This window comes from Phyllobates terribilis, unplaced genomic scaffold (genome assembly GCF_046119375.1).
Source record: "Phyllobates terribilis strain yellow unplaced genomic scaffold, ASM4611937v1 Scaffold_11__3_contigs__length_659146591, whole genome shotgun sequence".
Classification (NCBI taxonomy): domain Eukaryota; kingdom Metazoa; phylum Chordata; class Amphibia; order Anura; family Dendrobatidae; genus Phyllobates; species Phyllobates terribilis.
This window is the reverse complement of record NW_027362771.1, coordinates 308,752,893-308,767,913: the sequence shown is the minus strand read 5'-3', so window position 1 is coordinate 308,767,913 and position 15,021 is coordinate 308,752,893. Positions and strand designations below refer to the sequence as shown.

Here is a 15,021-nt window from a genome sequence, read left to right as displayed (position 1 = left end):
ACCTACGTAACTATATGTGAAACCGTGCTCCGCCTGCCCTAACCAGAGAACAAGTGGTCTTATATTTGCAGTTGGCTCAGGCTGCAGCGCCCTCGGCCTGCTGGTCTAATGCAGAGTTCCATTTTTATCCTTTCTTTTTCCATTATTATTTTGTTTTTCTTAATAAAAACATAAAAAACATCGATTACAATGTGAGCACAAGCCCAATCCCCTCTGGTAATTCCTACATGCAGCATGTGACCTTCTCTCAATGGCCGTCTGAACAGGCCGCTCCGTCCTCTCAGCTGGGCCGTGACGTCATGACGCCAGTGACGCAGCGCCAGCTCTGGCCGTGTGTAGCGTGGGCTCCCGCAGCCATTGCAGCTCAGAGAGGTCCTCGCTTGAGTGTCACGGCGCAGGCTCGCTGTAGCGCAGCCGCTCTGAGGTGAGTGCCCTACCGCGCAATCTCCAGCTATCTCAGCCCTGCTGGCGCAGCCGCAACACGGAGCTCGGGCTCCGGGGCTCAGCCGGCAGCTCCGCCCCGCACTGCTCTTGCCGGGGATAACTGCGGGAAGTTGGGTGCTGGGAATCGGCTAGTGAGCTAGGAAAAGGCGGGGAGGAGGCTGCAGGCCTGACTAGGCCCCTGTGGTTGCAGGCTTTTATTGCGGTGGCTGTGAAGAGGCTTGGCTTTAGCATACAAGGCCGGTGTGTGTCATGTGAATGGAGGCAACAGCACGTCGTATTAACTCATTAGGTTTCATGAATCTCACCACCTGGCTGGGTATCTGCAGCCATCCTACCATAGCTCAGTCCTGCTGGTCTGTGGGTGGCAGCTTCTGCCTGGACCACAACTAGAAGCCATTCACTGTGCTATGGTCATCAATAGTGTGTCTAGAAATGATCAGCCCCATTGTCAAAGACCAGTGCCACTCTTATTGGGCAGCTGTATTGTGTATGGACTGTCTACTCATGTGAGTACACAGGTGTCAGTATGACGCCTACATTAGCATTTTGTGTACTGCATGGCGCCAACATATACTGCTGCGCTGTACTGGTTTGATCACGTCTGGTCCAATCCCCAATGGACCTCACAATCTTAATCCCCTATCTCAGACAAATGAGGGACGTTTGATAGGAAACTAAATAATGGTTTGTTTACATGGACCCACCATGATCGCTGATTGGCTGTCATTAGAATGCTGACCAAAGTAAACGATGCTCATTGAGCAATCTACACTAGTTTGCTCAGCGCTCATAGGCTGCTTAGCAGTTTGAATGCGATCTACACAGGACAATACACTGCCAATAACCAGGGCTGTGGAGTCGGTATAAAATGGACCAACTCAGACTCAGAAAATATATAATAAAATGGGTACAGTAGTTCAATGCAGTTTGTGGGGAATATTTTTTCATAAGAATTTGGGAAAGTCTTGACATGTCCTATTCCTGATCTAAGGGTCTAGACTTGTAGCTGAGATGAATCTGTGCTACAGTAAATTATCAGTTAAACATGAGCCATGTATGAGGGAGTCAGTGTCATAGAAATTGAGGAGTCTGAGGTTTGGCTCACCCACTCCACAGCCCTGCCGATAACGATAATATTTTGTGCTTCACAAAAGATTATTTCACAGATCAATGAGCTTTTTTGCTTTTTACGTGGCAAGATACTCGTGAAATGATCATTTTTAACAATGCTCTTTGACAAGGGCAGTACGGTGGCTCAGTGGTTAGCACTGCAGCCTTCCAGTGCTGGGAGCCTGGGTTAAAATCCCACCAAGGACAACATCTATAAGGAGTTTGTATGTTCTCCCCGTGTTTGCGTGGGTTTCCTCCCGATTCTCCAGTTTCCTCCCACACTCCAAAGACATACTGATAGGGAATGTAGATTGTGAGCCCCGATGGGGACAGTGCCGATATTGTCTGTAAAGTGCTGTGGAATTAATGGCGCTATATAAGTGAGATAAATAAATTATCTTGCAGTGTAAATGCTTCTTAAGACATATACATTTGTTTTTCTGCGAGTGTCCATGGGGAAAGACACACAAATATGGGAAGAAGGAAAACACTTAGACATCAGCTTCCACTTTGCTAAGTCTCCTTCATAGAAAATTGCTGTCCATAAAGATCTGAACTGCTCATGCAGGATGGTGGCATCATCGATCCAAATGATGGGTGATCTGTTGCTGATTTCTTGGTATCCTGTGTCCCATGCATTGCTACTTCAGTCATTGTCTATGGGACTGATAATGGAGTACAGCGCTCAGCTATCTTTATGTCACTTCCAGAGACTGCGTGGAGTGACTGTGCACACCCTCAACCACCGTCCATTTAAACAGGGCTTCCCCAGAGATGAGCAGCTTCTCGCCTATTTTATTTATGTGTAGGGGAAAAGCTTTGATTGTGTGACACCCATTAAGGTCTTCCCTGCACACAGAGTAAACCAGTGGTTACATGGCGACTCGGGCAGCGACACGATCGCTATGTGCCTCTGCTACTTTGCAGCATAATTCCGGAGAAGGGGATTGCATTGCAATCTCTATATTGCTGCGGTAAGCAAGTTGCAAAAAATCCAACTAGAACTGACTTTTTACCAGGGCTGTGGAGTCAGTAAGCCTAACCTCCGGCTCCTCAATTTCCCAGACTCCCGACTCCATGACTCCGACTCCACAGCCCTGCCTCACTACTGAGCGTGTACATAAAGTGCAGCACAGATTCATCTCCACTAAAAGCAGAGATCCTTAGATCAGGAACAGAACAGACATTTATAGGACATTTCATAACTTTCCCAAATTCTTATGAAAAAAATTACAGCACATCCTGCATTGAACTACTGTACCCAATTTATTATATATTTTAGGAGTCAGTACATTTTATTTAGACTCCAACTCCACAACCCTGCTTTTTACGACATGCTTGTCATGGTACTCTAGGGGTTGCAATGTGACCCCATTCACCTGCTTTACTCTGCAAATAAGCAGCGTCACATAGCAATCCTTTGCTGCATGACATGTGACGCTGCCAAAGGCGTCTTTTAGCCCCAGCCTTAATTTGGCAAGGGTTACCAACCATCTAATGTTTACAAAGTGCATTCTGAATTTCCCCATAGACAACATGCAAATGCTCGGCATGACAACATTAAAATGCCTCATCATTAGATAGTAGAGTGTCTGAGACCTCACTAATTCCCAAAATATGGGGTCACCAGGGTCCATTATTGATAGAGACGGGCATCTCACTTGGTTATTTCTGTATCTTGTTAGTAGCAGAGGGGTCTGGCTGTAGCTTCTCCATCTCCCTTTCCATTACTGGATTCAAGGGACAACGGATCTCTTAGAAATAGAACTTGGCATCTGTTGTCTTAACTGACTCCAGTGTTAAAAAAACAAACAAAAAAAAAAACGGATTTGTCAAAGATCAGTTAGTGAATAATGGAGTAAAAAGTTGTCTTCATAACTTTTTTTTCTAATAGATTTCTGCTGGATCCCTTCAAACGGATCATTAATGGACATATGAACATGGCCGAACTCAGCATTTACTATAAAGATGTTTTATCAAGAAGTGAACAGGAAAAAGTACCTTACATGTGGTTTTACATCTGGTCACTGCAGCTGTGGTTGTTGGCTATTTTTACATGCTGACCTTTATTACAATTTATACAGAGTTGATGTTCCAGTGAGTTGAGACAGAAGTGTAAAGTTTGGTCCGGCTGAGTACTGGGCTGTACCATTCATTGTCAGACATCTTTGTCATTGAGACTGGGACATTCTGGTACAACACTGAGGCTATGTGCCCACGATGCAGGAATGCTCTGGATTTTTTCCTGAGCGTTTCTGCATCTCCCTGGCAGAAAAAACGCATGCGGATTGTACATGCGTTTTTCCTGCCAGGGACAAGCATTTGTCATCCGTCTTTAGCATGCGATTTCGCATGCTTTTGTCAAGAGCTTTTCCAAGCGATTTTAGCATCACTTGGAAAAGTGCTTGAAAGTTGGTCACACTATATAAATCCATGCAAACGGCATGGATTTATTTACTGTGACCAACATAATGTTAAAAAAAAAAAAAAAGAATTAGAACGTAAAAAATAAAAAAAAAATAACCTCATACCTTTCCGGCGGCCTCGGTCTGCTCCCGGCGTCGCTGCTGGCTCCGTGGTGGGTACCGGTAATGTAAAAGGACCTTCCATGACGTCATCGGTCAGGTGATGGTCGCGTGACCATCAGCTGACTAAATGACCTCACCGAAGGTCCTTACAGATCACCGCTGGGAGCAGAGGAGAGCGCATCGTCGCCAGGAGGACACCGGGGGCGCCAGAGAGGTGAGTGTGATTATTTTTTTTTTATTTTTAACTTTATAATTCTTTAACTTGTAGGTACGATGGTACCTGGGTCAGATGAGTCTCCTCTTCTCCAGACCCGGGTACCATCCGCGCATTAAATCGCATAAGATCCGCATGACTACATGTAGTCATGCGGATCTTATGCAATCCAATGCAAGTCAATGGTGGCGATTTTGCAGCGGAATCGCACTAGAATTGGTTTTGCTGCGTTTTTTTTACCGCAATGCGAATCCGCAGCGGAAATTTCCACGTGATGTGCACAGCACATGCGGATTTGCATTGCAGTACATGGCAGACCTATTGCGAGCGATTTTAATGCTTTTTCGCAGCGAAAATACACCGCAAAAACGCATTAAGTCCGCATCGTGTGCACATAGCCTGACTGTACAGCAAGGGACCATGCACCTCTGTATACCATGCACATACAGCTCTGGCAAAAATTAAGAGACCACTGCAAAATTTCAGTTTCTCTGATTTTTCTCTTTATAAGTATATTTTTGAGTAAAATGTACATTGTTGTTTTAGTCTATAAACTACTGACAACATGTCTCCGAAATTCAAAGCTAAAGATTTTGTATTTATTTGCAGCAAATGATAACGCGTCAAAATACTAAAAGAAACAGTGCTTTCAGACCTCAAATTACTCATGTTTTAACTCAGGAAGAGTTCAGAAACCAATATTTGGTGGACTAACCATGATTTTTAATCACAGCTTTCATGCGCCTTTCCATGCTTTCCACCAGTCTTTCCATGCTTTCCAATAGAAAACTGTTCTGTGGTCTCTTAATTTTTGCCAGAGCTGTATAAATGTACAGTAAGGGACCGTGCACCTCTGTGTACCATTTGTATATAAATGTGCAGTAAGGTTATAAATGTCCTCCTTACTTGGAAGTATTGATTAATTTTTCAAATTAAAGATTTTATTGATTTTCAGACTTGGTATGCAACACTGAACAAAGAAAATTTGATTTTAATCAATAGATCTTGGAATATTAATAACTTCCACAATTGGATGTGTTTAACCCCTTAAGCCCCGCGGGTGGTTTGCACGTTAATGACCGGGCCAATTTTTACAATTCTGACCACTGTCACTTTATGAGGTAATTACTCTCGAACGCTTCAACGGATCCCCCTGATTCTGAGATTGTTTTTTCGTGACATATTGTACTTCATGATTGTGGAAAAATTTCTTTGATATCACTTGCGTTTATTTGTGAAAAAAACGGAAATTTGGCGAAAATTTTGAAAATTTTGCAATTTTCAAAATTTGAATTTTTAAGCCCTGAAATCAGAGCGATATGTCACACAAAAGAGTTAATAAATAACATTTCCCACATGTCTACTTTACATCAGCACAATTTTGGAACCAAAATTTTTTTTTGTTAGGGAGCTATAAGGGTTAAAAGTTGACCAGCGATTTCTCATTTTTCCAACAAAATTTACAAAACCATTTTTTTAGGGACCACATCACATTTGAAGTCACTTTGAGAGGTCTTTATGACAGAAAATACCCAAAAGTGACACCATTCTAAAAACTGCACCCCTCAAGGTGCTCAAAACCACATTCAAGAACTTTATTAACCCTTCAGGTGCTTCACAGGAATTTTTTGAATGTGGAAGAAAAAAATGAACATTTAACTTTTTTCACAAAAATGTTAATTTAGACCCAATTTTTTTTATTTTCACAGGGGTAACAAGAAAAAATGGACCCCAAAATTTGTTGTGCAATTTCCCCTGGGCACGCAGATACCCAATATTTGGGGAAAAAATACTGTTTGGGCGCACGGCAGGGCTCGGAAGGGAAGGAGCGCTATTTGACTTTTTGATTGTAAAATTTGCTTGAATAATTAGCGGACGCCATGTTGTGTTTGGAGAGCCCATGTGTGCCCAAACTTTGGAGCTCCCCCACAAGTGACCCCATTTTGGAAACTAGACCCCCCAAGGCACCTTTCTAGATGCATAGTGAGCACTTGGAACCCCCAGGTGCTTCACAAATTGATTCGTAACAATGAAAAAGTGAAAAAAAAAACACTTTTTCATTTTTATGAATCAATTTGTGAAGCACCTGAGTGTTCCAAGTGCTCACAATGCATCTAGATAGGTGCCTTGGGGGGTCTAGTTTCCAAAATGGGGTCACTTGTGGGGGAGCTCCAATGTTTGGGCACACAGCGGCTCTCCAAACGCAACATGGTGTCGCTAACAATTTGAGCCGATTTTCCGTTAAATTTGTTAGAGGACACCATGTTGCATTTAGAGAGTCCCTGTGTGCCCAAACATTGGAGCTCCCCCCACAAGTGACCCCATTTTGGAAACTAGACCCCCCAAGGCACCTATCTAGATGCATAGTGAGCACTTGGAACCCCCAGGTGCTTCACAAATTGATTCGTAACAATGAAAAAGTGAAAAAAAAAACACTTTTTCATTTGTATGAATCAATTTGTGAAGCACCTGAGGGTTCCAAGTGCTCACTATGCATCTAGATAGGTGCCTTGGGTGGTCTAGTTTCCAAAATGGGGTCACTTGTGGGGGAGCTCCAATATTTGGGCACACAGCGGCTCTCTAAATGCAACATGGTGTCCGCTAACAAATTTAACGCAAAATTGGCTCAAATTGTTAGCGACACCATGTTGCGTTTGGAGAGCTGCTGTGTGCCCAAACATTGGAGCTCCCCCACAAGTGACCCCATTTTGGAAACTAGACCCCCCAAGGCACCTATCTAGATGCATAGTGAGCACTTGGAACCCCCAGGTGCTTCACAAATTGATTCGTAACAATGAAAAAGTGAAAAAAAAAACACTTTTTCATTTTTATGAATCAATTTGTGAAGCACCTGGGGATTCCAACTGCTCACTATGCATCTAGATAGGTGCCTTGGGGGGTCTAGTTTCCAAAATGGGGTCACTTGTGGGAGAGCTCCAATGTTTGGGCACACAGGGACTCTCTAAATGCAACATGGTATCCGCTAACAAATTGAATGGAAAATCGGCTCAAATTGTTAGCGGACGCCACATTGCGTTTGGAGAGCCCCTCTGTGCCCAAACTTTGGAGCTCCCCCACAAGTGACCCCATTTTGGAAACTAGACCCCCCAAGGCACCTTTCTAGATGCATAGTGAGCACTTGGAACCCCCAGGTGCTTCACAAATTGATTCGTAATAATGAAAAAGTGAAAAAAAAAACACTTTTTCATTTTTACGAATTAATTTGTGAAGCACCTAGGGGTTCCAAGTGCTCACTATGCATCTAGATAGGTGCCTTGGGGGGTCTAGTTTCCAAAATGGGGTCACTTGTGGAGGAGCTCCAATGTTTGGGCACACAGGGACTCTCCAAATGCAACATGATATCCGCTAACAATTTGAGCCGACAATTTGTTAGCGGATATCATGTTGCATTTGGAGAGTCCCTGTGTGCCCAAACATTGGAGCTCCCCCACAAGTGACCCCATTTTGGAAACTAGACCCCCCAAGGCACCTATCTAGATTCATAGTGAGCACTTGGAACCCCAGGTGCTTCACAAATTGATTCATAAAAATGAAAAAGTGTTTTTTTTTTCACTTTTTCATTTTTACGAATCAATTTGTGAAGCACCTGGGGGTTCCAAGTGCTCACTATGCATCTAGAAAGGTGCCTTGGGGGGTCTAGTTTCCAAAATGGGGTCACTTGTGGGGGAGCTCCAAAGTTTGGGCACAGAGGGGCTCTCCAAACGCAATGTGGTGTCCGCTAACAATTTGAGCCGATTTTCCATTTAATTTGTTAGCGGATACCATGTTGCATTTAGAGAGTCCCTGTGTGCCCAAACATTGGAGCTCCCCCACAAGTGACCCCATTTTGGAAACTAGACCCCCCAAGGCACCTATCTAGATTCATAGTGAGCACTTGGAACCCCAGGTGCTTCACAAATTGATTCATAAAAATGAAAAAGTGTTTTTTTTTTCACTTTTTCATTTTTACGAATCAATTTGTGAAGCACCTGGGGGTTCCAAGTGCTCACTATGCATCTAGAAAGGTGCCTTGGGGGGTCTAGTTTCCAAAATGGGGTCACTTGTGGGGGAGCTCCAAAGTTTGGGCACAGAGGGGCTCTCCAAACGCAATGTGGTGTCCGCTAACAATTTGAGCCGATTTTCCATTCAATTTGTTAGCGGACACCATGTCGCGTTTGGAGAGCCCGTGATGTGCCTAAACAGTGGAGCTCCCCCACAAGTGTCCCCATTTTGGAAACTATACCCCTCAAAGATTTTATTAAGGTGTATAGTGAACATTTTGAACCCAGAGGTACGGCACATTATTTGTTTACATTAGGTCATCATATTGAATAAGTTTTCATTATTCTTGAGCGCAAGTGCTCGCTACTTGAGTTTGCATCGGGTACTCAGGTATGCACCATGTACAGCGTGTGCTCGAGTGACATGCTCGAGTCCCTGCTCCGCATGTTTCACGGTTATTAGACACCCAAAAAAAAACATGCGGGGATCGCTCGTGCATGGCAGGCAATCCCCGTAAAGTTTTTTGGCCGCGAAGCATATGGGGCAGAGACTCGAGCATGTCACTCAAATACCCACGATACTAAATGCATACCAGAGCACCCGATGCAAACTCAAGTAGCGAGCACTTGCTCTCAACACTAGTCGCCATATCGTCATCTTTTTTTCTTACTTTTGAAAAAAATCCCAACCCCAGCCCTAACCCTAGCACAACCCTAGCCCCAGCACAACCCTAGCCCCAGCACAACCCTAGCCCCAAACCCAGCCCTAACCCTAGCCCAATCCTAACTCAAGAGTTTATTTTTGACGCCGTTCCGTGTGCGGTATAAGTGATTAGACGACTTTATTCTTCGGGTCGGTGTGATTACAGCAATGCCAGAATCATATGGGGTTTTTATCACTGACAGCTGTCACACACTAAAAGACGCATTTTTTGTAAAATCTAGTTTTTGCATCGCCATATTTTGAGAGCTATAATTTTTCCAAATTTTGGCAGACAGTCATGTGACGGCTCGTTTTTTGCGGGATGACTTGACGTTGTTATTGGTGCCATTTTCAGGCACGTGACATTTTTTGATCGCTTTCTATTCCGATTTTTGGGAGGCAGAATAAACAAAAACCAACAATTCAGGAATTGTTTTTTTTTTTTATTCTGTTCCGCGTGTGGTAAATTTGATGAGGCAGCTTTACTCTTCGGGTCAGTACGTTTACAGCGGTACCACATTTGTATAATTTTTCTATGTTTTGGCGCTTATACACAATAAAAGCTATTTTATAGAAAAAAATATTTTTTTGTATCGCTTTATTCTGAGAGCTATAACTTTTTTATTTTTCGGCTGATGGAGCTATATGGCGGCTTGTTTTTTGCGGGACGAGATGACGTTTTCAGCGGTATCATTGTTATTTATATTCGTCTTTTTGATCGCGTGTTATTCCACTTTTTGTTTGGCGGTATGGTGATAAAGCATTGTTTTTTGCTTGTTTTTTTTTTTTTTTTTTTTACCGTGTTCACTGAAGGGGTTAACTAGTGGGACAGTTTTATAGGTCAGGTTGTTCCGGACGCGGCGATACCAAATATGTGTACTTTTATTGTTTTTTTTTTATTTTTTTTATAATAATATTTATTGATGGGTACATTATATTTTTATTTTTGGTGGATTATTTTTTTTATTTTTTTATAATATTTTTGCACAGTTTTTTTTTTTTTTTTTTTCACTTTCACACAGTTTATACACTTTATTACTTTGTCCCACTCTGGGACTTTCACTTTTTTTTTTCTGATCGCCTGCATGGCACAGGAATGGAGCACCATCCCTATGCCATGAAGGCTGTCAGAAGTGCACAGTGTGAAGATTGCTTGGAGATGCACTGCGCATGTCCAAGCAATCTTCCTGCTCTCTGGTGACCCGGATGTTGTCATGACGACATCGGGTCGTCATGGCAACACCCGGGAAGCCTTTGCAGACTGCGCTGGAAGCCGGAAGAGGAGGTGAGTATCGCCGATCACCTCCCCTTGCCCCCGCAATGCCGCGATCGACTTCGATCGCAGCATCGCGGGGGTTAATGTGCTGGGAGCGGTGCGTGACCGCTCCCTGCACATAGTACCGGGTGTCAGCTATGACAATCAGCTGACACCCGGCGGCGATCGCGCCCGCACAGCCTGTGTGCGCGCGCGATCGCCATGACGTACTAATACGGGTCTGGCTCTTAAGTCCCAGGGCACAGACGCGTATTAGTACGTCAGATGTTATTAAGGGGTTAAATAAAATGTTCTTGTCCTGGGATAATCTTATAAATGTGCCCCTGCTGTGTCCTGTGTAATGGCTGTGTCTGACCGTACAGGAACATTGTCTGATCATACCACAGCTCCTGGGCAGGGGAGGAAGGAAAGGAGTATACAGACATTACAGCACGGGATCACAGGTGATTCTCTTTGTGAGGTAAAACATTTCCCTGCCTGTTTCTAAACAATGTTTTACCTCAAAGAAAGAATTATTTGCGATTCCATACTGTAATATCTGTATACTTTTTTGCTTCCTCCCCTGCCCAGGAGATGTGGAGTATTTTTTTTTAAATTATTTTAAACACATCCAATTGTGGTAATTCTAAAATCTATTGATTAAAATGAACTTTGTTCATGGGACAACCCCTGTAAGTAAAATACAATATTGCATTTGCTCCTGAACACTCCAAATAAACACTTAAAACAATAAGACTGCCAAAAAGTGACCTCTTTTCCCGGTCCAGGAGTGTTCTCTGCTTTTACTGCTCGCCCTTACCATGCGCTCTGACAGTGCTCTCTTGCTGGCTCGTCTCTTCTCATCAGACCCGGCCAGGGTGTGCATTGTCACTGTGGACTGAGAATAATATTACACAATGACAAGATCTTATTGAGCATCTGACAGAATTGACTAGTCACCGACTCTAAAGCCCCCGTCTCACATAGCGAGATCGCTGCTGTGTCACGGTTTTGGTGACGCAACAGCGACCTCACCAGCGATGTCGCTATGTGTGACACTTTGCAGCGATCAGGCCCCTGCTGTGAGGTCACTGATCGTTGCAAAGTGTCCTGGACCATTTTTTGGTTGTTGGCCTCCCGCTGGCCAGCACACATCGCTGTCTGTGACCAGCGGGACCAACGATCAGGCTGGTATCCATGGTAAACATCGGGTTACTAGGGGCACGCGCGCACTTAGTAACCCGCTGGGATACCACTCTGCTACGGTGCGCGGGAGGTTACCGTTCACCTTAGCAGAGTCGTATCCATGATAAACATCGGGTTACTAAGTGCGCGTGTGCCCCTAGTAACCCGATGTTTATCATGGATACGACTCTGCTAAGGTGAACGGTAACCTCCCGCGCACCATAGCAGAGTGGTATCCATGGTAAACAGCGGGTTACTAGGGGCACACGCGCACTTAGTAACCCGCTGTTTATCATGGTTACCAGCCTGCTCCTGCTTCAGCAGGCTGGTAACCGGGAGCAGGACATCGTGGAAAGATCCTTTCCACAACGTCGCTGCTCCCCTGATCGCTGGTGAGCCTGCCTGTTTGACAGCTCACCAGCGATGTATTAGCGACGCAGCAACGATCCCTGACAGGTTGTATCGTTGTCGGGATCGCTGCTGCATCGCTTAGTGTGACGGGGCCTTAAAGGGAGGGGGCAGAAGGGGCGGCAGTGATGACAGCCTCTGCCCCCTGATGTCGTCTTGTTTGAGTATCCCAGCATGCACTGGGGATTCTCGAACAAGATCTCATCAAACAGGAAGTTGGTAAAAAAAAATAAGTTATAGAGAGGGAAAAAGGAATTTTTAAAGTATATTATAAAATACATTATTACATTAATTAGACAGACACTTAGGATTAAATCAGTGTTTGTTTTGGACAACCCCTTTTAATGTTGTAATGGGGTTATGTCAAGTGATCCAAATCTGAATGTTATTTTTACCCGATGTCTTTGTTTTTTTTTAATCTTTGTATTTTTTTTGAAGGCGCTACTTTAGGGAATTACAAAAAAAAGTTTTCATTTTTATCTTCATTAGTTATTTTTTTTTATAGATTTCTAAAGTTTTGAAAGTCTGAATTTTGGCCTTGCATCATGCTACATTTTTTATCATATCTCTGGTTCTAGAAATAAGATAAAGAGATGGGAGAGGCACCATTTTGTTTAGAACCGTACAGGCTTTAATTTGATATGTCACAAGATTATATTTGATATTTCGTTTTTGAGGAGTCAAATTCAAAATTTTGATGTGCAATTTTGAAAAAACAATGTTATAACATTTTCAAAAAAAAGCATGTGTGTTACTTGAGTTCTTGGTTACATTTGTACAATTATTCAAGTTGAGCTATCCTTGGGATCATATTTTTAAGTGTGATTTTCTAAATACAGTCTCCTCCTAATCATATGTTTAACCCCTTTACCCCCGAGGGTGGTTTGCACGTTAATGACTGGGCCAATTTTTACAATTCTGACCACTGTCACTTTGAGGTAATTACTCTGGAACGCTTCAACGGATCCCCCTGATTCTGAGATTTTTTCGTGACATATTGTACTTCATGATAGGGGTAAAATTTCTTCAATATCACTTGGGTTTATTTGTGGGGGGGGGGGGGGGGGGGAAAGGTAATTTGGCGAAAATTTTGCAATTTTCAAAATTTGAATTTTCATGCCCTTAAATCAGAGAGATATGTCACACAAAATAGTTAAGAAATAACATTTCCCACATGTCTGCTTTACATCAGCACAATTTTGGAACCCAAATTTTTTTTATTAGGGAGCTATATAAGGGTTAAAAGTTGACCAACGATTTCTCATTTTTCCAACAAAATTTACAAAACCATTTTTTTAGGGACCACATCACATTTGAAGAAAATACCCCAAAGTGACACCATTCTAAAAACTGCACCCCTCAAGGTGCTCAAAACCACATTCAAGAACTTTATTAACCCTTCAGGTGCTTCACAGGAATTTTTGGAATGTGGAAGAAAAAAATGAACATTTAACTTTTTTCACAAAAATGTTACTTTAGGCCCAATTTTTTTTGTATTTTCGCAGGGGTAAAAGGAAAAAATGGACCCCAAAATTTGTTGTGCAATTTCCCCTGGGCATGCAGATACCCCATATGTGGGGGAAAACCGCTGCTTGGGCACACTGCAGGGTTCGGAAGGGAAGGAGCGCCATTTGACTTTTTGAATGTAAAATTTGCTTGAATAATTAGCGGACGCCATGTTGCATTTGGAGAGCCCCTGATGTGCCTAAACAGTGGAAACCATCCACAAGTGACACCATTTTGGAAACTAGACCCCTCAGGGAACTTATCTAGATGTGTGGTGAGCACCTTGAACCCCCAGGTGCTTCACAGAAGTTTATAACATTGAGCCGTAAAAGTAAAAAAATCATACTTTTTCCACAAAAATGATGTTTTAGCCCCAATTTTTTTATTTTCACAAGGGTAAGAGGAGAAAATGGACCCCAAAATCTTTTGTGCAATTTCTCCTGAGTACGCCAATACCACATATGTGGGGAAAATACACTGTTTGGGCGCACGGCAGAGTTCAGAAGGGAAGGAGCACTGTGTGACTTTTTGAAAGCAAAATTGGCTGGAATCGAGAGCGAACGCCATGTTGCGTTTGGAGAGCCCCTGATTTGCTTAAATAGTGGAAACCCCCCACAAGTGACCTCATTTTGGAAACTACACCCCTTAAGGATTTTATCAAGGGGTATAGTGAACATTTTGAACGCAGAGGCACGACACAGAATTTGATAACATTAGGTCATCATCTTGAATAAGTTGTCATTAGTCTTAAGCGCAAGTGCTCGCTACTTGAGTTTGCATCGGGTACTCAGGTATGCACCATGTATCACGTGTGTTCGTGTGACATGCTCAAGTCCCCGCCCACATGTTTAACGGTTATTAGACACCCAAAAAAAACCATGCAGGGATCGTTCGTGCATGGTAGGCAATCCCCGCAAGGTTTTTTTGGCTGTGAAGCATATGGGAAGGAGACTCGAGCACCCGCGATACTCAATGCATACCCGTGCACCCGATGCAAACTTAAGTAGCGAGCACTTGCGCTCAACACTAGTTGCCATATCGTCATCTTTTTTTTTTTTTTTTTTTTTTACTTTTGAAAAAAACCCGAGCCCTAACCCCAGCCCTAACCCTTATTTTTTACGCCTTTCCTTGTGCTATATAAGTGATTAGACGACTTTATTCTTCGGGTCGGTGCGATTACAACGATACCAGAATCATATCGGGTTTTTATGATTGACAGCTGTCACACACTAAAAGTCGCATTTTTTTTGCAAAATCTAGTTTTTGCATCACCATATTTTGAGAGCTATAATTTTTCCATATTTTGTCCGACAGTCGTGTGACGGCTTGTTTTTTGCGGGATGAGTTGACGTTTTTATTGGTGCCATTTTCAGGCACGTGACATTTTTTTGATCGCTTTCTATTCCGATTTTTGGGAGGCAGAATAAACAAAAACCAACAATTCAGGAATTGTTTTTTTTATTTTATTTTTTTTTATTCTGCTTTGCGTGTGATAAAATTGATAAGGCAGCTTTATTCTTAGGGTCAGTACCACATTTATATAGTTTTTCTATGTTTTGGCGCTTTTACATAATAAAAGCAATTTTCTAGAAAAAAAAATTTTTTTGTATCGCTTTATTCTGAGAGCTATAACTTTATTTTTCGGCTGATGGAGCTGTATGACGTTT

The 15,021-nt window shown here is 42.9% G+C and overlaps 1 protein-coding gene across 4 annotated transcripts in view; it reads left to right on the top strand.

Annotated features, from left to right (window-relative positions):
• Nucleotides 1-288: 288 nt before the first annotated feature.
• The window catches only part of NRF1 (nuclear respiratory factor 1), a 73,453-nt gene continuing 58,720 nt past the window's right edge, over nt 289-15,021 (top strand). For 2 of the 4 annotated variants that reach the window (XM_073652510.1, XM_073652508.1), the window contains exon 1: nt 300-424. The gene's annotated coding sequence lies outside the window, so the exon portion shown is untranslated. Of the gene's footprint in view, nt 425-3,448; nt 3,552-15,021 lie in introns of all 4 variants that reach the window. The other 2 variants (XM_073652509.1, XM_073652511.1) reach the window with 2 other exon arrangements.